General features: G+C 61.4%; 1 protein-coding gene across 6 annotated transcripts in view; it reads left to right on the top strand.

Annotated features, from left to right (window-relative positions):
- The first annotated feature begins 442 nt into the window (after positions 1 to 442).
- The window catches only part of OSBPL5 (oxysterol binding protein like 5), a 66,665-nt gene continuing 45,547 nt past the window's right edge, over positions 443 to 21,560 (top strand). For 2 of the 6 annotated variants that reach the window (XM_081537761.1, XM_081537757.1), the window contains exon 1: positions 555 to 712. The gene's annotated coding sequence lies outside the window, so the exon portion shown is untranslated. Of the gene's footprint in view, positions 713 to 19,587; positions 19,725 to 21,560 lie in introns of those variants that run through there. The other 4 variants (XM_081537759.1, XM_081537756.1, XM_081537758.1 and 1 more) reach the window with 3 other exon arrangements.

Here is a 21,560-nt window from a genome sequence, read left to right as displayed (position 1 = left end):
CTAAAACTGTCTCTGAGGGCAGAAGGGGTGAGAAGGACACACAGGAGGAAATTCATAAGAAGGAGGGCTCCTGGCAAAAAAACCCCACATATATATATCTCTATATATGTGTGTATATATATATCCTGAGAAAGAGATGCTGTTAGAAACGTGGGTGTGAAGCAGTGTCCATCTAACCACACACAGGGGACAAGGACAATGGGCTCGGATTTCTGGGGTTCCTCTTGTGGTCTGGTGGCTTCCACCTGGGGGAGAATTGGTAAGAGTCTTGGGCTCAGAAAGAGAGGGGTCTCCTCACACCCTGGCTGGGGGGTGGTGCTGGGGGCCTGCAAGCATCTGTAACCACGACGCGTCCTCCCACACCCCTCACCCCTGGAGGCTGACCCCAGCCTCTTGGAAGGGAGCACCCCTCTTCCGGAGGAGGGTCCGCACCCCCGTCGCGGGGCGGGCTGGGGGCAGGAGAGGAGCCCCACAGCGTGCCGGTGTCCGAGGCGCGCCGGCTCCGCACCGCAATCCCGCCCGGGTTTTGCGGCCGCCGCGCCCTCCGTCCCTCCGCCCTGCCTCCTCTCCTCCGCCCCGCGCTCCCTCCCTCCGCTCCCGCGGTTGGATCAGTCTTCTGGCATTTCCTGCAGCCGGGCCGCGTCGCCAGCTGAGCCCCCGCGCGCCCGGCCCGGCCCGGCCCGGCCAGGCCCAGCGCGCCCCGCTTCTCACGGTAGGAGCTCCGCGGGCGGGGAGGGGGCGGCGGGGCTGCGGAGGCGCCGGGGAGCGGGCGGGGAGGGAGCCGGAGGGGCTGCGGCCCGGAGGGTCGGGAGCGTCCAGCCGGCCGCCGGGTGGAGGGGGGACAGGCTGCGGGGTGGGGGAGCCCCGTGCCAGAGTCTGCGGACCCGGGGGACGGAGGCTTAGCCCCGCAGCCCCCGACCGTGGCCGGCCCTGGGAAGCCGGGGGGCGGGGAGGGGGGCGCGGGCAGGTAACCGGGCTCCCCAGTTTGGGAGGCTTGAAAGAGGCTCCCTGGAGGAGCTGCTTCTGTGTCCCCACTCAGCCCAGACCCAGGGAGGCTTGAAGGGGCAGGGTCTGCGGGGAGGGGGTGTGCTGCCTTTGCTTGCGGTCTGGATTGGGGTCTGGCCTCCCAGCTCTGGGCTTGGTCTGTGTCCTCAGTGAGGCTGCCTGAGCTCGGGGGAGGACCTTTGCTGTCCCCACCCCCTCCTTCTCTTGACCACTGAGCCCCTGGAGACACGGAGCCTCGGACATTGTTGGGGAACATGAGTCTGCATGGGGGTCCTGTGCACTTGAGGATACCTGGGTGTCGGGGGAGGGCGGGACGTGGTGTGGGGGTGCCAGCAGCCCTGGGGGCAGCCACTGCCCCTGGGACCCCCAGGGACTGCCTGGACCAACCCTCCACCCACCCCCGCCAAGCTCGGCAGTCTGCTGTGGAAGACCCTGGAATCGGGGTTCCGAGTGGCCCCTGAGGGGTGTGGACAGGCCCTGCCATGGGGAGGTGGGCTTCTCTGCCCCCTGCTCATCGTGGGCTGAGCCAGGCCCCAGCCGAGCAGCTGGATGGGTTTCCGCTCTCTCACCATTTGGAGGCTTTTCCAACTCGCTACTCCGTCTGCACCAGAGATCATTTGTATGTGTGTCTGCCCGTCTGCTGGAGCCCCTTCAAGGTGCCTTTTACAGGCTGACCTCTGTGGTTCCCCCCACCCCAGGGACGCCCCCAGGCCGGGTCCAGCCACAGTCTGGTCACAGCCAGGGTGTGGGCCCAGCCTGCGGGTGGGGACCTGTGTGGGCCGGGTCTCAGACAGCAGAGCGCTGCCCTCAACAATGGCAGGCAGAGTGGTCGGCCCCGTGGCTTTTACCCACTTCCCTGGCTGTGTGAGGCCGCGCCACTCCTTGAAGTTGACGGGCTTTGCGGGCCACCTGCAGTTGAGGGTCATCTGGACAGCTCCCCTCAGGCTCCAGGTCTGCGGTCCCATTGTCTGCCTGCTCACATGCGGGGCAGGGCCCAGGTGTCAGGAGGGCAGGCACTTAGTGCGTCCGTCTAGTCTGTCTTGCCAGCTGTGTTTAGAGATGGTGACAAAGCAAATGGGCCAGGCGGAAGCCCTCCAGCGGCTGGGAGTCCTGGGCCCTGTCCTGGGGAGGCCGCTGTGCCGACGTGGACCCATGTGGGCGGTGCGTCCTGGACACCAGAGAAAAGCCCCCTGTTCCTGGGCACGGGGGTCAGGCTGGCCTGAGTCGGGCTAAGGGTTCAGCTGAGTCTCCAAAGGTCTGTTCCCAGCTCTTTCCAGAATGCCAGCCGCAGCCCCTCCCTGCTAGGATGGTCATTACGGTGCTCAGAAGGTCTGGGGTCGGTTTCTCTCCTGAAATCTGTCTTCCTGGAAGCTTCCTGAACTGTGACCGTCAGCTGACATGCTGCCCTTGGAGGAGGGAAGAAAACCTGCGTGACAGGCCAGTGGTTTGAAGATTGTGTGTTTTCGGCAGCTGTGTTTGGGGGACTCGTGCTTCCCACTGATGCTGTGGTTAAGCCAGAGTGTGTGCACACGTGCACACCCACACAATGCACAGGTGGACGAGAGCTCACCCAAGGTATCGCCGCGCTTCCCGTTCACTCAAGGGGCAGGTGTGCAGCCGCAGCTAGGAAGCGACTATATGGGTGAGGCCCAAACCCTGGGACTGGGGGCTGTTCAGGAGCTCACGGCGCGCGTCAAAAGGATCCCCATCTTTTGGATTTGAAGGGAGGGGTCCACAGGTCGGGTAGAACTGCCTGGCTGCTCTCCGGAGTGGAGGGGAGCCAGGCGGGTGCCGTCAGGGGCTGGGGGCAGGCTTGAGTGGCGCAGAAGGCCAGCACTGCCCCTCCGAGGGCCAGGCGTGCTGCTCGAGGCCGTCACAAAGGAACAGAGGGCTGCTGTCAGGGCTGGACTTGCCCTGTGAGGACTTGCCCCTGCAGGTCAAGGGAAAAGCCCCGGGGGATGAGCTCTGTGCAGGTTTGTGGCTGGCCTTGGTGGCTTGGTCACCTTCAGTGTCTGGGGAACTGTGTGAGCAGATAGAACTCATCCAGGGAATGATGGTGGGGGTTGAGGACAAAGGACTTGGACTTTGGATTATGTGTCCTCCAGCATCGCAGCTGCTCCAAGCCAGGATTCCTGTGTGCCCGTGGGTGTAGAGTTGGCGTATCCTGGTATCTACACTGAGGGGAGTGGGCACCCGCTCTGTGGTCAGGATCGAAGTCAGGCCCCATCGAAGGCCAGGGCTTAGATGCGACTTGGGTCTGGGACACGAGGACTCCGGCTTTGAGTTCTTTGTCCAGTGAGGGAGCTGGGGAATTGGCCGTCAAGGTAAGAAGCGCTGCAGGCCCAAGACGTGGGGCCTCCTGGAAGTGCCCCCGGGAGTCCTCGAGGAGGGAATCCCTGCGCCCTCATCACAGGCCCTTGGGATTCAGAGAGGGAGGCTCGGGGAGGGGCCTCAGAACCACCAGGCCGGCCCCCCGGGAACGCGCAGGGCCGTCAGAGAATTGCCAAGGTTATATGGGCCATGAAGCCAGTGAGAGACTGTTCCCATAGCTCAAGACATGAGCCTGATTGGCCAGCCCCGAAGGACCCACGGGGCCCTTGGCAAAAGCCTCAGAGCCAGCACTTTGCTCACCTCTCAAGTCCACCCTCTACCCCCTCCTCTCTCCAGACTGGCCTCTGCTTCTCCCTTCCAAGGTGCTAGGCCTCCTTTTCTCAGCACCATGATCCATCATCTCGGAAACCTTCTCCACCCTGCACCAGTTCTGTTGAGTGGATGGATACGGAGAGAGCAGCTGGGCCAGGGTGGGCCCACGGCAGGCGACATGTTGGCACTTGGGTTATCCTTCATTCATTGCCTTGATGTACCCTGGGGCTCTGACCCTAGCCTGGCACACAGTAGGTGCTGATGTTCCCCTGGGGCTCTGTCCCCCGGCCTGGCACACAGTAGGTGCTGACGTACCCTGGGGCTCTGACCCCCGGCCTGGCACACAGTAGGTGCTGATGTTCCCCTGGGGCTCTGACCCCTGGCCTGGCACACAGTAGGTGCTGATGTACCCTGGGGCTCTGTCCCCCGGCCTGGCACACAGTAGGTGCTGATGTACCCTGGGGCTCTGACCCCCGGCCTGGCACACAGTAGGTGCTGATGTTCCCCTGGGGCTCTGACCCCTGGCCTGGCACACAGTAGGTGCTGATGTACACTGAGGCTCTGACCCCTGGCCTGGCACACAGTAGGTGCTAGTGTCCCCTGGGGTTCTGTTCCCTGGCCTAGCACACAGTAGGTACTCAAATGAAGCTGTAGAATCATCTTTGCCCAGGGACACCCCATCCTGCGTCTCCCTCCTGGTCTGTGGGCCTCACCAGCATCCGCAGGCAGGACTCCTGACTGGCCTGTGCCCTCTGTCCTAGGGTGGATGGATCCAGCTTGCCCCCTTCCCAAGGGTCCTGCCATTCCTGGATTAGAAGTATCGTGTGCAGAGTAGCTGACCTGGGGGAATGCCTGATATTTACTGGGTGAATGGAGGGGAGCCCAGGCTGACCAGGCCCTCTCTGAACCTGGCTGAAATGGGGGGCACTGCAGGGGTGTCCAGGCCCCACAGCTGGGCAGTGCCACTCATAATCCAGTGAAGGAATATTTTACAGGCTTAATGAGCACATGGAGAAGGGGTTATGGGGCGCCCCCTCCCAAAGTCCGCTGGCCAGCCTGACCGTTGTGAGCAACTGGGGGTCACGTTCCCTTGTCTAAGGCCAGGGTGGGATTGGGGACCGGGAGTAGGCAAGTCCCCAGGAAGGCAGAAGGGGCGATGGCCCAGAGGAGATGGACCAAGCCAAGGAAGGGCCTGCTTCTGAGCCAGGAGGGAGGGAGCCTTCCGGTCCTTGACCGACAGTGGGCAAGGGCGGTGCCTTTGTCCCTTCCCTTGCTGGCTGGGTGACAGCCAGCGCGAACCCATTTTCAGCAGCTTCCACTTGAGTAAAGGCGCGTTCGCTGTGGGCGGCGGTATTGATGTGCCCGCCTATTGGGGTGAATACGGCACAGGGGAGGTGGCTTAAAGGGCCAGGCCTGAGCAGGGCGTGGGGAGGGTGGGGCGGTGGGGCAGTCTGTGCCCGCCTATTGGAGTGAATACGGCAGAGCTCGTTAATGGGCCGGGGTCTCCCGGGGTCTGTCTCTGGGGCTGCGCTCCTCGTGGCTCTCTCCCGCCTCCCCTTTCTGGGAGAGCTGCGTCCCTAGGAGGCCAGAGGGAGGGGCCGGAGGGTGAGCTGGCGAGAGCAAGACCTGCCTGGCCTGTCCGAGAGGGTGACGCTCACCCACCCCACTCAGGGATCACCCTCCGGGGCGGGGCGGGGATGGGGAGGGATCGGCCCCTGAGGTCTGCAGACTTGGGCACGGAACCTTCCAGGTCAGAGAGCCCAGGGACAGGCCTCCGTTGTTATTTATTGACATGTTTGCTCAATGTGTTCTGACGGCTTTGCTGCTGGACTGGGTGTGGGGCGGGCTTCACAGTCAGTCCTCAGTCACCCTCGGGGGACATCCAGAGGTCTGGGGCCCTTGCACTTCCTCCCGTGGACCCTGAGCTTGCGGGGCTCGTCACCCCAACCCCGAGGATGGGGGATGGGAGGAGTCCCCTTCCCCCACCCCCACCCGCCTCCCAGGGGGAACCTAAAGGCCAGCGTGGCATCTGGGGCAGGGCTCTGAGAATGTGGCCAGACGAGGCCGCGGACAAGCCCCTGCCTGCTTGGGACGCCTCTACATCCACATCCTCGGTGTCCTGGCTGAGGCCCTCTCTGGGTCAGCACTCAGCCACCCAGAGGTACAGGACAGGCCCTCCTGCATAACCCTTTCCCTGAGGGGAGCCTGGATCCCTGCTAGCCTGTCTTCGGGCCTGGCCTGGGCTGAGCTGACTGGCCCCCAGGGCCCTGGTGCAGGCCCGGGGCTGGAGACGGGCTGGAGGTGGGTCTCGGGTGAATGGCGCCAGGCATCACAATGGATTTGGGGGCTGAGCCAAGGAAGAGGCTCGGGGATTCCTAACCCAGGCCCTGGGGCCAGCAGTTGCTTTACTCTCCAAAGCTCCGTTTCCCCTTCCCCGAGTGTAACCCGAGCCCTCCACCATCCCAAGAGAAGTCAAGAGGTGGGTGACGTTGGCTACGTGTTGGTGGGTGATGCTGGCCAGGCACGTGGCAGGGCCTGGGGGTCTGGGGAGGGCAGGGGGAGCTGAGGCTTCGCTTTAAAGCCCAAAGGTGAGCGCAGGTGGGGAGAGGACCCTGCCCCCAGACAGAGAGCTCCAGCCCCCAGCACCTAGATGGCCTTTAACGTGTGCCCGTCTCCTGAGTGCAAACTGACCCACAGAAAGCGGCCTTCGTCCTGGTGTCTTGAGTGAGTGCAGATACTCACCTGAGGCCTCTGTCTCCCCTCCCCAAGCAAAGCGGGGCTTGAGGGCCTAGGGCTCACAGGGTCCATCCAGCTCCCACTAAAGAGACCACCCCCTAGAAAATGGCGAGATCACCACATGTCCTCACCAGGCCTCAGTTTCCCCATCTGTGAAAGGGTCAGTCGCTCAGTCGTGTCTGACCCCCATGGACTGTAGACCGCCAGGCTCCTCTGTCCGTGGGATTTTCCAGGCAAGAATACTGGAGTGGGTGGCCATTTGCTTCTCCAGGGGATCTTTCCCACCCAGGGACCGAACCCAGGTCTCCCAGCTTGCAGGCAGATTCTTTACCATCAGAGCCACCAGGGAAGCCCGTCCATAGGTCTCCCTTAAGGCCCCCAGATCTTTGCCATCCTGTGTCCCACATTCCTGCCCCCCTAGGCGGGCAGTCCCGGGGCAGGAGCTTGGAGAGAGGGGGCGTCCAGAGGCCCATCTGTAGAGGGCTCGGGTCCCCCAGCACCTGCCCTTTCCACTGCTTTACAGCCTGAAGGTTCCAGCAGGTTTTACGTGGAGGAAAGTGTCCACTCATTTTCCAAAGTGTGAATGCCACAAGACTTGTGATTGGAAATCTCTCCCCAACCCCCTCGGGTTCACCCAGGACTTGGTGTCACTGAAGCGGACGCCTGCTGCTGCCTACAGCCCCCCGCTGCCCTTCCCTGCAGTCCTGGGGCAGGACAGGAGGGGGCTTTGCCAGTCGCCCACGAGGGCCACCCTGCACAAGCCCTTTGGGGGACCTGGTGCCCCTCCTGCGTCCTCCACCCGCTTCTCCTGGAGCGGAGCCGGCAGCCCACTTTGAAGAACCCTGACCCACTCCAGCCCACCCACACTGCTTCCGCTTGGGCCCCTGCTCTGAGGTCTCCGTGCTGCCTCTGGAACTCAGCTCCTGGCCCTGGGGACGGGTCCCCTGGGGGACAGGACCCACAGGTCAGGACCCAAAGGTTGAATGAGTTTTATCTTTCCCCAAATCCCAGATTCAAGTACTGATGCTATTGTAAACAACAGTGTGCATCGTACCTAAAAACTGTATGAAAATCCTTTAACCATTTTAATCTAGATGTCTAACCAATGTATTTATTCTAATAAGTATACTATCAAGTTTTTTAAAAAGAGGAGGATGGGAAGAGACCCAGTCCTTGGTCCTGAGAAGCTGGGAGAGTTTGCCAGAAGGCGACACCTTGATGCAGAAACATCAGAATTCAGCCGCAGTGGGTGGCCCAGAGTGTGAGGACACTCAGGAATGGGGCCCAGTTGCTTGTCCATTTGAGTGGCCAGGGTGGGTCATCCTTGCTGGTCGGTAGGTGAGCTCTGGAGGCCCCCGGGGAGAGGGAAAGGCATTCCCCCCACACACCCCGAGTTGTAGTCTCAGGGCTCAGCCTGCCCCCGGGACCTTGGCCACGCCCTGTCCTGCTTTCTTTCCCACGCAGACCCTCCGTGGGCTGGGCATCTCCCCCACCAGCAGCAGCGGAGGCCTGTCCTGCAGGAGAAACTTCCAGCCGACTGGAGCTGGGCCGGTCTCCTCTCAGCCTGGGGCAGGCCCCCCTGATCGGCACCTCTGTGCCTTAGCGGGTGCTGCTCCCCTGCCTAGAGCGCCCTTTCCGCTGACCTGGGAGCACCAGGCAGGTGTGCGGGGAACACACCAGGCATCTGGGGACCGCAGCCCTGACCCACCTCCTAGTCCGCGGACCCTACGTGGGTCCACCTGGCCCCTTATCTGCGCTTCTCTTTTGCCAGAAATATACTATTAAGGGCGGCTTGCCAGATAGCGCTCATGGTAAAAAACCCGCCTGCCAGTGCAGGAGTCATGAGACGTGGGTTTGACCCCTGGGTCGGGAAGATCCCCTGGAGGAGGGCATGGCAACCCACTCCAGGATTCTTGCCTGGAGAGTCCCATGGACAGAGGACCCTAGCGGGCTGCAGTCCATGGGGTCGCACAGAGTCAGACACGACTGAAGCGACTTAGCACATACTATATTACATTTTATAAATGTTTTTTAAAGCGAAATGATGCTGGTTTACAACAGGAGGCCAGTGTCGTGTGTGGATATGATGTGTGTGTTGTATTTTGAGCTCTGTATACGCCACAGCGCGCTCACACAGGACGGTCTCTGTCCCATTCTGAGCCAATGACTCCTTTTCCCATTTCACATCCCCAGACCCCCTCAGCCACTGCTCTACGCTGCATCTTTTGGGCTTGTCCATTTGTTCTGGTTTTTTGCTTGTTGATTCCGCATACGCGTCAGACCCTGCGGTATTTATCTTTCTCCGTCTCACTGGTTTCATTTACAATAATGCCCTGGGATCCATCTGTGTTGCCTCAAATGGCAGGGGCTCGTCTTCTCTCGTGGCTGAGCCGCGTTCCGTTGTGGACACACCACCTCTTTGTCCAGACCGTCCCTTCTCCTCTGGGGCTGGGGCCGGTCTCCGGGCCAGAGCCCCGGGCCAGGCCCTCGCCTCCGCCCACTTGCTGGAAAACTGTCACTGGTTTGCCTGACGGGTCAGTGAGCGGCTGCTTCTGTTTGTCTGGTTTGGGTGTTTTGTTTTAGGCGCTGGCAGGTGGGTCACGGGAGCTCATCAACCCAGATGTCCTGAGTCTCCTGTGAGCAGCGCCCTGGAGAGGGGGCTCCTGACTTGCCGTGGGGGCTCCGACGCCACCTGTCCGACCACATGGATGCCGAGCAGCGCAGGGGTTACACCGTGGCTCAGGGGTCCAAGAACCAGGCGAGAGTCCCCCCGGCTCGGACACGCCACTAGCCAGGGGGCCCTGGGCGAGTCCTTTAAGCTCCAGGCCTCAGTTTTCCCAACTGTGAAAAGGGCCGCGGCAGCGCCGACCTCGGAGACAAGAGGAGGAAGTGTCTGAAGCACACAGCCGGCCCCCAGATGGCACAGCCGCCTGACCCGCGTCAGCTCTGCCAGCCTCGAGGGATCATTCCTTATCATTGATTAAAGTTCTGATTAATGATTAATGGCTGGGAAAGGTTTACACACAGAAACCGCGTAAAAGAATAAAACTGATCCCGCCTCATCGAGGTCCTGACCTCTGGCTCCGCTTGCTTCAGGCCGGGAGCCCAGAGTTCCAGCGCGGGAACTGACCGCTGCCCCCACCTCCATGGTCCCCCCACGGGGGTGCCGAGCTGACGTCCCCTGCGTGCGCTCCTGCGCCTTTGCCGTATTTGGGTAGTCCAGAGATGAGCGCAGGCCCCTTGGCTGCGTGACAGCTCTCGCATCGCAGTCACGCTGCCTTCATGCCCTTCTTATTTCCCGTAATTCCGGAGTCACGGAGGACTTGCAAAAACCCGAAAACACAGCCTTTGCAGCTTCTTTTGGCCATGTGGTCTTGAGTGCCCGTGCCCCGTTCACTTTCCTTATTTTCTGTCAATAAGTGAGGACTTAAGCCCTGTGTTTAGGTTTCCCGGCTGGCTCAGACCATAAAGAATCCGCCTGCAATGCAGGAGACCTGGGTTCCATCCCTGGGTCAGGAAGATCCCCTGGAGGAGGGAACAGCAACCCACTCCAGTATTCTTGCCTGGGCAATTCCGTGAACGGAGGAGGCTGGCAGGCTATAATACAGTCCATGGAGTCTTAAAGAGTTGGATACAACTGAGCGACTAACACTTCCTTAGGCCCATTCTTCTGTCGAAGTGCCTTGGGTTGGTTCCATCTGATCCCGTCTTATGTTGGGTCTCCTGGGGCACGTAGGCAGGCGCTCCTCTGGGTATCAGTCTGGGGTGAGGTCTCAGGGTCCCAGGGGGAGCACGTAAGCAGCCCAACTGGATGGGGCCAAATGGCTGCCACTGACACCCTAGCACATGCAGAGGGGAGCCAGCCTTTCCCCTGGAGAAGGACACCCCGCCACGGGTGGCGCTGAAGCGTCACAAAGCTCCCAGCACTGGGGTGGGGGTGGGGACCCAGCCCGGGTGGGTGGGCAGGGGCTGCGTCTCCTGGTGGCGTGAGGTCCTCGGCTCACTGTGCTGTCTGGGGTCAAGATGAGCTTTCCTAGCGCATCCGTCGACTTTCCTGAGTGTCTGTCGCCTTGAATCCCTCTGGAGGGAGGTCTTTCTTTCACCTCTGCGTGGACTGCAGGCTGAACATCGGCTCCCAAGTGCATACAGATGTTGGCCAGGGTCCCCCGAGGGGTCGCTCAGTGACCAGCACATTCTGTTAATTAAAAGCAAGAACTACATGTAACGTGATGACTGTAGTGGATAGCACTATTGTATAATTGAAATTCACTGGGAGAGTGGAACGTAACTGTGCTCACCAAGAAAAAATAAATACCAGTACGTGAGCCGACGGATGTGCTAATTAACTAGACGGGAGGAATTCTCTCACTGGGACATGTATCGGATCAGCGTGACATACAGATCTTTAAATATCTCACTGTTTTATTTGCTGATTACACCTCAATTAAGCTGGAAAAAAATAGACTGAAGCTGTGACTGCAAGAGTCCAAGGAGGGTGGGGTCCGGCTGAGGGTCTGCAGGTTCTGCCTGGAGCTGGTTAGAGCGAGGAGGGGCCCAGGCTGAAACACACACACACACACACCCGCCACACCGAACGTGGGACCCAGATGGTGGCCAAGACCCAGACCATGGTATTTCCATGCAGCTGTTCCATGGAAGCAGATTGCTGGTAGAAGGCAGCTGCCCAGTGGTCTGGTCTCCTGGGGCCTGGGTGCAGAGCACCATTGGTGACGCCGGCACCCTGTCCTCTGGGAGCTGGGGACACCCTGGGCCACGGCCACCAGCTGGGAAGGGGCCCAGGCAGGACTTGGGCCCTTGTGCTGGGTGTCCACCCCGGGAGAGAAACCTCCTCTCCTGCACTTCCTGGGTGTGGCCAGAGAGAGGCCCCTGCCCCCAGGGTGCTGAGTGCTGATCCGTCTGTCCCGGGGAAGCCTGCTCCTGAGGGTGTATTAGTCAGCTCTGGCTGCTGTAACGAACACCACAGACGCTCACTGTCTCCAGTCCTGGAGGCTGGAATCCCAGACCCGGGTGCGGGCAGGGCTGATCCTCCTGATGCCTCTCTCCTGGGCGTGCAGACGGCCGTCTCCTCCCCGGGTCCTCACAGGGTCGTCCCTCTGAGTGTGTCTGTGTCCTGACCTCCTCTTCCTGTAAGGACCCCAGTCCTGTGGGATTAGGGCCCCATCCTAGTGACCTCATTTTACCTTAACCACCTTTCTGAAGACCCTTTCTCCAAATACAGCCGCATTCTGAGGTCCTGGGAGTCAGGACCCCAACGTAGGGATTTGGGGGATGCAGTTCAGCCATGACCACGACCTTGGGCCCCCAGCACAGAGGGAGGACTCATCAGGGGGGTCCCTGGGGTGTGTTTCTATTTTTATTTCCTGCGAGGCCCAAATGTTTGTAGAGAGTAAGATTTTGCGGTGATCAGAGCCTCTTCCACCCATAAATGTCTGGAAAAGTTTTTGGATTTCACTCCCTCAGATCCTGACTGTCTGTATCCGCCCGGACGCCCCTGGCCAGCATTTCCACTGCCTGGACTTGGGATGGGGCCAGAGGCCCTCATCATACGGGGTTCTCACACAAACACCCAGCACGCTTACCTGGGTCTGAGCCCCGTCTGTGGTCAGGGAGTCCAGTAAGGTGAGTTGTGGGTGTCTGCAGGGTCAGCACGCCTGCGGCCATCAGGTCCTGCTGCTCCCTGGCCTTCCTGCCTGCCTGACAGCCCCCCGCCAGCCTCATTATCTGGGCTTCCCCTCCCCACTGCCTTCTGTCCAGTCCAGCAGACACCCTCCGCGTGGAACCAAACATGGCCTTTCCAGCGGGCTGGGTGGTCAAGGGGATGCTGAGCCACCGGGCTGCTCGTCCTGACGCTCGCAGACCTTTCTGTGCCGGCGGCTGTGTGTGGAGTCCTGAGGGCGGAGCGTGTGCTCCCTACTGTGCTGGCAGGGGTCCTCCCCGGGGGTCCCCTGCTCCTCCCTGTTACCAAACCTGACGGGCTCCTGGAGGATGCAAAGGGGGCCCATGGAGACCTCCACCCGGAGCCCAGGATGGGCAGCAGACCCTCAGCTGGGAGTAGCGGACACTGTTTCAGGAAGTGGCCCTTGGCGCACCTCGTAGGTCTGACTTTATGGGCTTCCTACCGAGAGCTCCCAGGGCAGCAGAGGGAAAAGAGGCTTCTTCTGCGCTGAGTGGGTCCTTGAGGGGCTTCTCCCATGTGGGGCCGCCTCCGGCCTCCACAGCTCGTGTCCCTGCCGTCCAGCAGAGCTGCAGATTGTTTTTTAAACTGCGGTTTAACAAATGCTGGGAGGAAGAGACACAGGCAAATGACCGTCCTCCCGCTTGTTCATTATTTTTAAACTGTGTCGTTTTCCAGTTTATTTTTAAATCTCGAAAGCATAAAGAACATGCTGTTTATCTCTGGCGAGCCCGTTCTGCCCAACGTGGCCATTCATCTCTTCCCAGTCCAGTCCGGAGCATCCCCCCTCTGGCTGGGCCCCAGTCGGCCTGCCAGGCAGGAATAACCCTGTGGAAACTGTGCCCCCCAGGGACCGCTCCTTCAGGCCGTGGGGGCCTTTTTCTGACCAGAGCAGCTCATCCTGCTCAGCAGCAGACCTTTAAAAGCCTTCCCACGTTCAGGGAAAATCTTTTTAAAAAGCTTTACACGCAATGCCTTGCAGCCTTAGGTATAAATGAGAAATAATTTAACCCTTTTCCTGGAGACTTGAGTCATTGTTGCTGTTATTCAGTCGCTAAGTCGCGTCTGACCCTTTGCAATCCCATAGACTGAAACATACCAGGCTTCCCTGTCCTTCACCCAAAGTTTGCTCTCCCAGAGTTTCCTCAAACTCATGTCCATCGAGTCGGTGATGCCATCCAACCAGCTCATCCTCTGAACCCGATTCTCCTCCTGCCTTCAGTCTTTCCCAGCATCAGTGTCTTTTCCAATGAGTTGACTCTTCGCATCAGGTGGGCAAAGTATTGGAGCTTCAGCATCAGTCCTTCCAATGTATATTCAGGGTTGATTTCCTTTAGGATTGACTGGTTTCATCTCCTTGCTGTCCTAGGGACTCCCAAGAGTCTTCTCCAGCACCACAATTTGAAAACATCAATTCTTCGGTGCCCAGCCTTCCTTATGGTCCAACTCTCACATGACGACTGGACAACCATAGCCTTGACTATACAGACCTTTGTTGGCAAAATGATGTCTTTGATTTTTAATGCTCTGTCTAGGTTTGTCATAGCTTTCCTTCCAAGGAGCAAGCATCTTTTAATTTTGTGGCCGCAGTCACCAACTGCAGTAATTTTGGACCCCAAGAAAATAGAATCTGTCACCGTTTCCACTGTTTCCCCATCTATTTGCACTGTGTTTTTAGAACATGGTTAAGTCCACTCATTTATTTTTACTTAAGTAAATGTGCATCTGTGAGAAACTTTAAATTGTTGCTGCAATTAGAGAATCACCCTCACCTTGTAATAAATAGCAGGTAATCTAAAAACACAGCGAGCTCGAAACACCAAGTTTTGCCTTGGGTCTCGCTGCCCCGTTTTGTCTGGTGCAGCTTTGTGCCTGAGGCTGCCCTGCTTCCTTTAAGTAGAGAGATTTGCAGAAAGACCCAGACTTCTCTCCCTTGACACCATCAGGAGGCTGGAAAGTGAACTGGAGAGAGAGGCGCTTTCCCACTGAGACCCACGATGACTCAGGCTCCCCGCGTCACCCGGCTGCATCCGGGTCTGCCCACGTTTAGGAAAGTGTGATGCGCTCTTTCTGGTCTGGCTCGGGAGGCAGAGGGGGCTTCAACGGCCGATTCCAGGGGCCGATTCTGAGCACCGGCTCTTCCCTAGGAGTGGGCAGGGTGGGGGCGGACAGAGAGCCTCCTGCTTGGAGCCTGGGAGGTGACCCTGGCGCAGCGTCCCCGTGTCGCCTGGAGACCCTCCCCAGCAACAGCAGGCCGTTCTCCAGGGAGCACCGGCTTTCTCTGCTCCGTTTGGGCTGGGGTGGTGAGCTTGCCTTCAGCCCCACTTCTCGTGGGAACAGACAAGGCAGGGCCGGTGTGGATGTGTCCCAGGTGGGGACAGGGTTGAGGTGCCCGGGGCAGCTCCATCTGAGGTCTGTGTGATCTGCTGCGTGGAGAGGTCACTGTCCTGCCGTCTCAGCAGGGGGCCTGGGAGCACAGGGTCTCTCAGCCGCGTCCTCGGAGCGTCCACGCTCACCTTCGCTTCAGGCCAGCCTTGAGCTCCTAGTGTGAGAGCCTGGGGTGGCCCTGACCAAGGACTGCAAGCTGGTGGCTTACAGCAGCCAAAACAGACCCCCAGGTCCAGAGGCAGAAGCCCCAAAATCAAGGTCCTGGCGGGACAGTCTCCTTTCCAAGGCTCTGAAGGAGGGTTCTTCCTGCGTCTCCCAGCCTCTGGGGGCCCCGGGTGTCCCTGGACTCGTGGCCACCTCCCTCCAGCCTCTGCCTCTGTGGTCAGCTGGCCTCCTCCCGGGTCTCCGTGTCCTCTTCTCCTTTTCCAAGGGCACGGTCGTTGGACCAGGGCCCCTGCTCCAGGACCGCCTCATCTTCACCCGGTCATGTCTACAGAAACCCTATTTCCTAAGAAGGTTGCCTCCGCACCCCCTGAGGTCGGGATGTCCACATATCTTTTCCGGGATGCCATCCTCCAGCCTGCCGCACCCAGGAGACGGTGGCCACGGTGGGCAGGGGCTGGGAGCTTGCTGAGACTCCTGGAGAAGCAATGGTTAAGAGCTGGGCTCGGGCTGACTGCTGGGTGGGAAGGGGGTGGCATTCTGGGGACATGGGGTGACATCACAGATGCGGCCGTGTTGTCCCCTCAGCGATCCTGGAGGTGGCGTCAGGGGGCTGCCTTAGACAGACGAGACCACTGGGGCCTTCAGAGAGGCACAGACCCCTCAGGTGCCCGGCTGAGTACCGGGCCTGACCACCCGGCTTCCCCGGGCCAGCGTGCATCCCGCGAACTCTCACGGCACCCGTGCCCGCTGGGCACAGGCTGCTGGCCCCAGTGTCTGCAGGTGGGACACTGTGGTCCTTGGCCTCTGGCCGCTGGCCTGCCCCTGAGACGTGAGCCCCTCCGGACTCTCCACTGCCTGCGTCCTGCTCAGCTGGGAGACCTGGGCACAGCAGGCATGCCCGCCTCCACACCCGGTCATCACTCCACCCTCGAAGGCCCCTCGTCCTTGCCCGGCCTGCCAGGCTCTCAGTGGGTCCCAGGCCTGGGGAGTGAACCTGGGGAGAAAAGCTACACTTGCATCACCCGTGTTTACCTGGGAACCGAAAAACACTCTTTCAAAGGGGCTGCCTTAGAGGGGAGAGTGCCAGCCCCTCCCTGGAGCCCCGGGGCTCTGGTCCCCGAGGGTGCCTTGCAGCTGCGCTGAGCACACCGCCTCTAGTCCCGCAGGCCTTTCTGCCCAGACCTGGGGCGCTGGCACCCCAAGGCCAGGGTAATACTACTGGGGGCACTGCTTCATCCCTGATTTGCTTGTGGGGGGGTTGTGGGGGATGGGTGGGTAGTGAGCAGTCAGGGTGGGAAAGGGAGACAAGGACCGTGCACACTCGCGTGTCAGCCCCTGGCGCTCGGTGCAGCCTCAGCTGTGCCCAGTGACCAGGCTGGTGGGGCCCCAAGCTGCCCAGCGCCTGGCCAGGGCAGTGACTGCCCGTTGCCACGTCATCGAGAGCTGGGTTGTTCTGACGACCAAAGAGGAAGGAAGGGAGTGAGGGGGCGGCCTTCACCCTGGGGAAGCGTGAGTGTGCGCAGGGGCTGAGGGCTCAAGCCACCGACCCACCCACCGGCGTCACCTCCAGGCAGCGCCTGGCTTCGATTTTTGGTGGTGGGGCCGCCCCCTAGGAGGCCCCAGAGGTTGTGAAACCCGGAGCCCGAGAGAGGCTGCCGTGGGCACCCAACGAACGTGGGCACAAGTGTGCTGTTTAGCCATGAAGCTTCCCCGTGGGCTGCCAGGGCTCCGAGCTGGTGACCGGCCACGTGGCAGCCCAGCGGAGTTCTGGGGGTGATCACAGCGGTGGGGAGGAGGTGACGGGGGTGCTGGCGGCTGGCACCCCCTGCCCCAGCTGACGTCATGGCCCTCTCCAGGCCGCCCGGCCGGAGACACGCTGGACTGGTGGTCTCCCGGGGTGACCGCCCCCAGCCCAGGCTTCTGGGAGTTGAGGGCAGCACCTGGACCCCGGCTCCCAGTCTCTGCCAGTTTCCCAGCTCGGGGCCTCTGGTGCCGTGTGGTTGACCTTGGGGAGCTGTTGTGAATCAGGGGATACATCCTGGGCCCCTGGGAGAGCCAGGTCATCAAGCCGGAGCGTCCCAAAGGCCCAGGGCGGGGCTGGAGGTCCCATGTGCTCTGCCGTGGGCCAGGCGGGGGCCCAACCCCTGGGGGTCCAGGCTTTCGAGACGCTGCAGCCCACGGTGCAGCCCACGGCGGGGCAGACACTAGGGACCCCGGGCGACGCCCCCGGCTCCTCTTCCCTCTCTATCGCCGCTGACGCTGAAGCTGCGTCACTGGTCTCCGACCGTCCTTGTCTCGGGGGGCGTGCGGCCTCACATCCACTGGTGTCATCCGCTCGGTGTCCTCAGAGGCACCTGGCTTGTTTCAGCGTTTTAAACTCTGGGGATGAGCTTGCGGGGGCAGGATGGGGCTGTGATGTCGGGTGTATTTCTTCTCTCGCCTCAAGGCTTTTATGACTTCTCCCCTGAAGCCTTCAAGCGTGAGCTTTAAGGCCGTCCCTTTTGACTCAGCAGCACCGAAAACGTGAAATACTGAAGCAGAGAGGTCGGTGTAACCGAGGCTCCCGCGACGCCCCGCGGTCCCCACCCCGCCCCGGGTGCTGCTCATCCCATCTCCCTGAACTCGGGTTTAAAATAGACCTTCGTCCTCACCTCCTGCCTGGCAGCCCCACCTCCTTCTGCTTTTGTTGCGGGTCTCTGTAAGTGCCGTCAGAGCCTGCGTTTGCGGTGGGGGGGTCCGGGTCTCTGGGCGGGGCTCCTAGGACAAGGTCCCCTGGCTGTCCACACATGGCCCTGGAGAGCAGAAGGCAGCAGGGAAGGTTCTGGAAGGTCTCACCCCAGACACCCCCGTGACCTTGAGGAGCTCCTGGAGGGGTTGAGCCCCCCCTCCCCAGAGACCCCCGCCAGGAGAGACTCCAGTGCTGTTTCCTCCACAGCTGCTGGAGCCCCACGCGGGCCTCTGGGCCGTGCGTCCCCCCCCTACCCCCGCAGTCTCTTCTTGGCCCCTCAGAGCAGCTCTGAAGGTGGAGAAGGGGTCACGGCCTCAGTCAGCTGAGTCTGGTTCCTGGGTGCCTACTGCATACACATCCCTCTGGGTCAGATGCCCCCTCCTGCCCAGTTAACATCATCAGTAGAACCTGCTACACCCCGAACACTCCCTGGCACTGGGGTGGCAGGGACAAGCCAGCGGCCCCACACGGGTGCCCTGCTGCCAGGAACGGAGGAGATTCTGCAGCAGAGATTCTAAGATTGGGGGGCGGGGAGGTTGTGTGAAGGATGGGATGGGGGAGCAGCCCTGGGCTGGGGAGTGGCCCTGGGCAGACGCCTGCCAGATGGGGGTGCCTGGAGCTGATGGCCTCTCAGTGAGGCTGGCGTAGCTGTGGGCCCCTGGAGAACAGGCCCCGGTCCACTCCAGCCTGGAGGTGGGGGGATGTGCATGTGGGGCAGCCTGGGAGACATTGGCTGATGAAGAGGGGGTCTGGGTGGACCCAACGGAGGGGCCCCAGGCCAATCCATGCTCCTCCAGGACCCTCGGCCACCTGTCCTCGCAAAGACCGTCTGCCCCGAGCCCCCCTCCAGGCCCAGCATCTCTGGCTTCTTATTTATTTTGGGGCAGGTGGCAGCTCTGCTGGGGGCGTGCTCTGCAGTAAACGTGGCGCACGCTCGTCGTGGGGACGCGGACGAGACCGAGAAGGTCAAGTGGGCTGTCAATGGTTTATGTCACCCTGCCCTGGAGTCGCCATGTCACAGCCCCCTCCTCCACACCATGTCTGTGGCGTGGTCTCCGTGTCCGCGGCGTGGTCTCCGTGTCCGCGGCGTGGTCTCCGTGTCCGTGGCGTGGTCTCTGGCCATGTTTAGCATCTGCTGCATCACCCTTGGTTTGCTTGCCTCCTACCTGCCGATGGGTGTTTTCACTCCTGAAAATAGGCCTGCAGAGCGAATCCTCCCACACGGCTTCTGGCACAGAAATCGATTGTATGGATTTCACGCCCCGTAGTAAATTTCCGGACATCACACCATGGGCTCGAGGGGTGCGTGTGCTTGACAGTTTTGCTTCACGCTCCCCAGCTACCCTCCAGAGAGGCCACACCTTGTCCTCCGTCCTTCTGTCCATCTATCTCAGGGCCATGTACCCACGGGGTGTCCGTCGGGCTGATCCATGGGGCACAGAGGGGTGATTCCTGCCGACCGGCAGGCCACGATCTGTCACCCTGAGCCAGGCCCTGCCTGGACGCTCAAGGTCAAGTCAGGTCGACCAGCGGAGTCCGAGGCTCTGCCAGCCATCTGGGGACAGAACATCTGACTCCGAGGGCTGCAGACAAGCGTCCCCTCCTCCCCAGGCCTCCGCCAGGGTCACCTGGGCCCTTCCAGACCCCTGTCCAGCCCCAGTCCCCAGACAGGGCCTGGCCAGACCAGACAGGCCTCTGCCACTGAGAAGGCTTCCTGAGGCCACACGGAGGGCAGGCGGCCCGGGGCTCAGCTGCAGGACGACACCACCCTGGTGTCCTGGGGACCCGGTGAGCCGTCCGGCTGGTCACGCGCCCGGCGTCTGCACAGAAACCACCTTCCCTGTGAGCCGCGGTCCGTCCTTCTCGCTCTGGAGCTGGGGGAGGACTGAGCCCTCGGATCCGTCTCCCTGGTCTTGCTTCTAGAAAGTAAAGCTTGGGAAGGACCCCCGGAGGCAGAGCTGGGGCCTGGACCCGCCCCCACCCCCTGGTCTCCCCAGCCTGGGTCCCCTGTGCACGCCCTTGCCCCCTGGAGGAGAATGACCCGTGTTCATCTCTGAGCTTTGAGGGGGCATTGGAACACCGGGACCTCTCTGAGCTCAGCCAAGCTGTGTCTCAACCCCACACACCCCCGCACAGGGCAGGGAGGGGCAGGCAGGGTTGCGGGGACACATGAGCAGTAGAGGCGCCGGGCCCCCTCGGTAAATGGACCCTACGCCCCAATCTTCTCAGGATCCCTGCTTCTCTGGGCCAGGCCCTGTGGAGGCCAACACCACGCTCTTGCGGGCCCAGGATCACCCCTGTTCCCAGGGGAGACCCACCTCCTTCCCATCGCCACACACCGGCAACTCAGAGGTTCTACGGAAGGTGAGCGACCCAGGGCCCGAAGCAGGTGGGTGGTCGGAACCCGCTAGGCACCTGTCCCAGAGTCCAGCAGCTGTGCCCCTTGCTGCAGCCCAGCGCCCTCTCGGGCTGGAGTCTCACGTTCGTTCTCTCCCCCTCCCTCCCTGTGGCCCCCAGGTCTTTAGAGACCCCCTCTCCACCCTCCCACAGAGCGCGCTGCTCATTCCCCGCCCTCCGCGAGCTCCAGGTGACCTTCCAGGGGTCTCCCCGACATGAGCGTCAGCTAGGAACAACCGTCAGTTGCTCTGGGCGCCTGGGGCTGAGGCCCCTCGGCTGGTGGGGCCCAGGCAGGGACGGGCGGTCCCCTCCACTGCGCTCCAGCTGGGACGTCCGGACGGCCCTCAGCTCCCCCGAACCATCCAGGGGCACCTCTGGGTGCTGCGACTTTCCCCTGGTGACCACGCTGAGAGAGCACGTGGTGGACCTCTACTCGTCCCAGAAGGCCCACAGGCCCAGGTTCCGTCCAGCCTGGGTTCTGGGCCAGCCTTGGGCCTCCTCCCTGCCTGACCCACCTGTAAAACGCCCCTCAGTTCTTGCTGGGTCAGGGTTGGGGGGACCTCGGGGGTGTGGTATGTCCCGTGAATCTCAGGCCCCCAGGAACACGGCCCCTCCCAGCCGGTGCTGGGTGGGGGCAGGGCTGGCTCGCTGAAAGCTTTAGTGACTGTGTACGGCGGGGGTCGGGGGAAGGGGGCTGCCACTGAGCTGAGTGCTGTGGCAAGTGCCAGGTCTGGAGGGGAATGGAAGGATGGTGTATCCAGCGCTGGCCAGGGTCCAGGAGACCAGAGGCAGGGACGTGTGAGGCTGCCTGACGTTTGGGACCCGGAGCCGGGGCCACTGGCCAGGTGGGAAAGCTGACACCTTCTAGGGGCTCGCGAGGGGAGGTTGGGGGGCATTCCATGTGTGGGGGGGCTGGAGTGCTAGGAGGTTAATCAAAGGGCTGACGGGGTACAGGTGGCCATGCTGAGGGCGATGCTGCACAGGGGGAGGTTCTAGTGGGCGCTGGCCTGACCCAGGAGAGCAGGAAGGGCCCACTTGACTGCAAGCAGAGGGGACGAGGCCCCCGGGGCTCCCGCAGGCCAGGCACGTGTGGTGGACCTCCCGTGGGTGGCGGTGGCGTGGTGGTCCCCCTCACCCCACCCTGGGACTCTGCTGGGCTGAGTGCCCCAGAAACTCCTGCAGTGAGTTGGATGGTGGCCCCGCTTTTGGGCTCTGAGTCCTAAACCCGGAAGCCGTGAACGTGAGCCTCCTTCGAATTAGGAATTCCCAGGTGTAGTTCAGTGCAGGGTCTTGGCCAAGGTCATCCCAGACTATGTGGTGGAGTCTTTAGTCCAGTGATTAGGGAGAAAGGGGGAAGGCGAGGGAGATGTGAGACATGCAGGGGAGGCAGAGACTGGAGGGATGTTTCCGTAAGTCCCAGAGCAGCTGGGGCCCCGGACGCCGGAGGAGACAGGAAGGCGCCTCCGAGGACGCAGCCCTGCCCACACCTTGGTTTCAGACCCTGGGAGAGAATCCGTTTCTGTGTTTAAACTGCCCCACATGAGATCCTCTGTTGCAGCTGCCCCAGGACTCTGATACAGCCCCTCTTAGAGGAAACTTGTTAGTTCTCCCACAAAAGCCTCAGGATCCAGTGAGGCCACTACTGTCACCGGCCACCTCTATAGTCTGTGGGGGACAGGGGACACTGGCTGCTGTGGCCCCAACCTGCAGAAGGAGGAAGGCCCTTCTGGGTCAGGCCCTGCTGGGTGAAGCCAGCAGGCCTCTGTCTCCTCCCACTGACCTTCACTGCCTGGGGGAGGGGGA

The sequence above is a fragment of the Giraffa tippelskirchi genome, chromosome 10 (genome assembly GCF_054371585.1).
Source record: "Giraffa tippelskirchi isolate mGirTip1 chromosome 10, T2T-mGirTip1v1.2.pri, whole genome shotgun sequence".
Lineage (NCBI taxonomy): Eukaryota > Metazoa > Chordata > Mammalia > Artiodactyla > Giraffidae > Giraffa > Giraffa tippelskirchi.
This window is presented reverse-complemented; position numbering and strand designations above follow the sequence as displayed.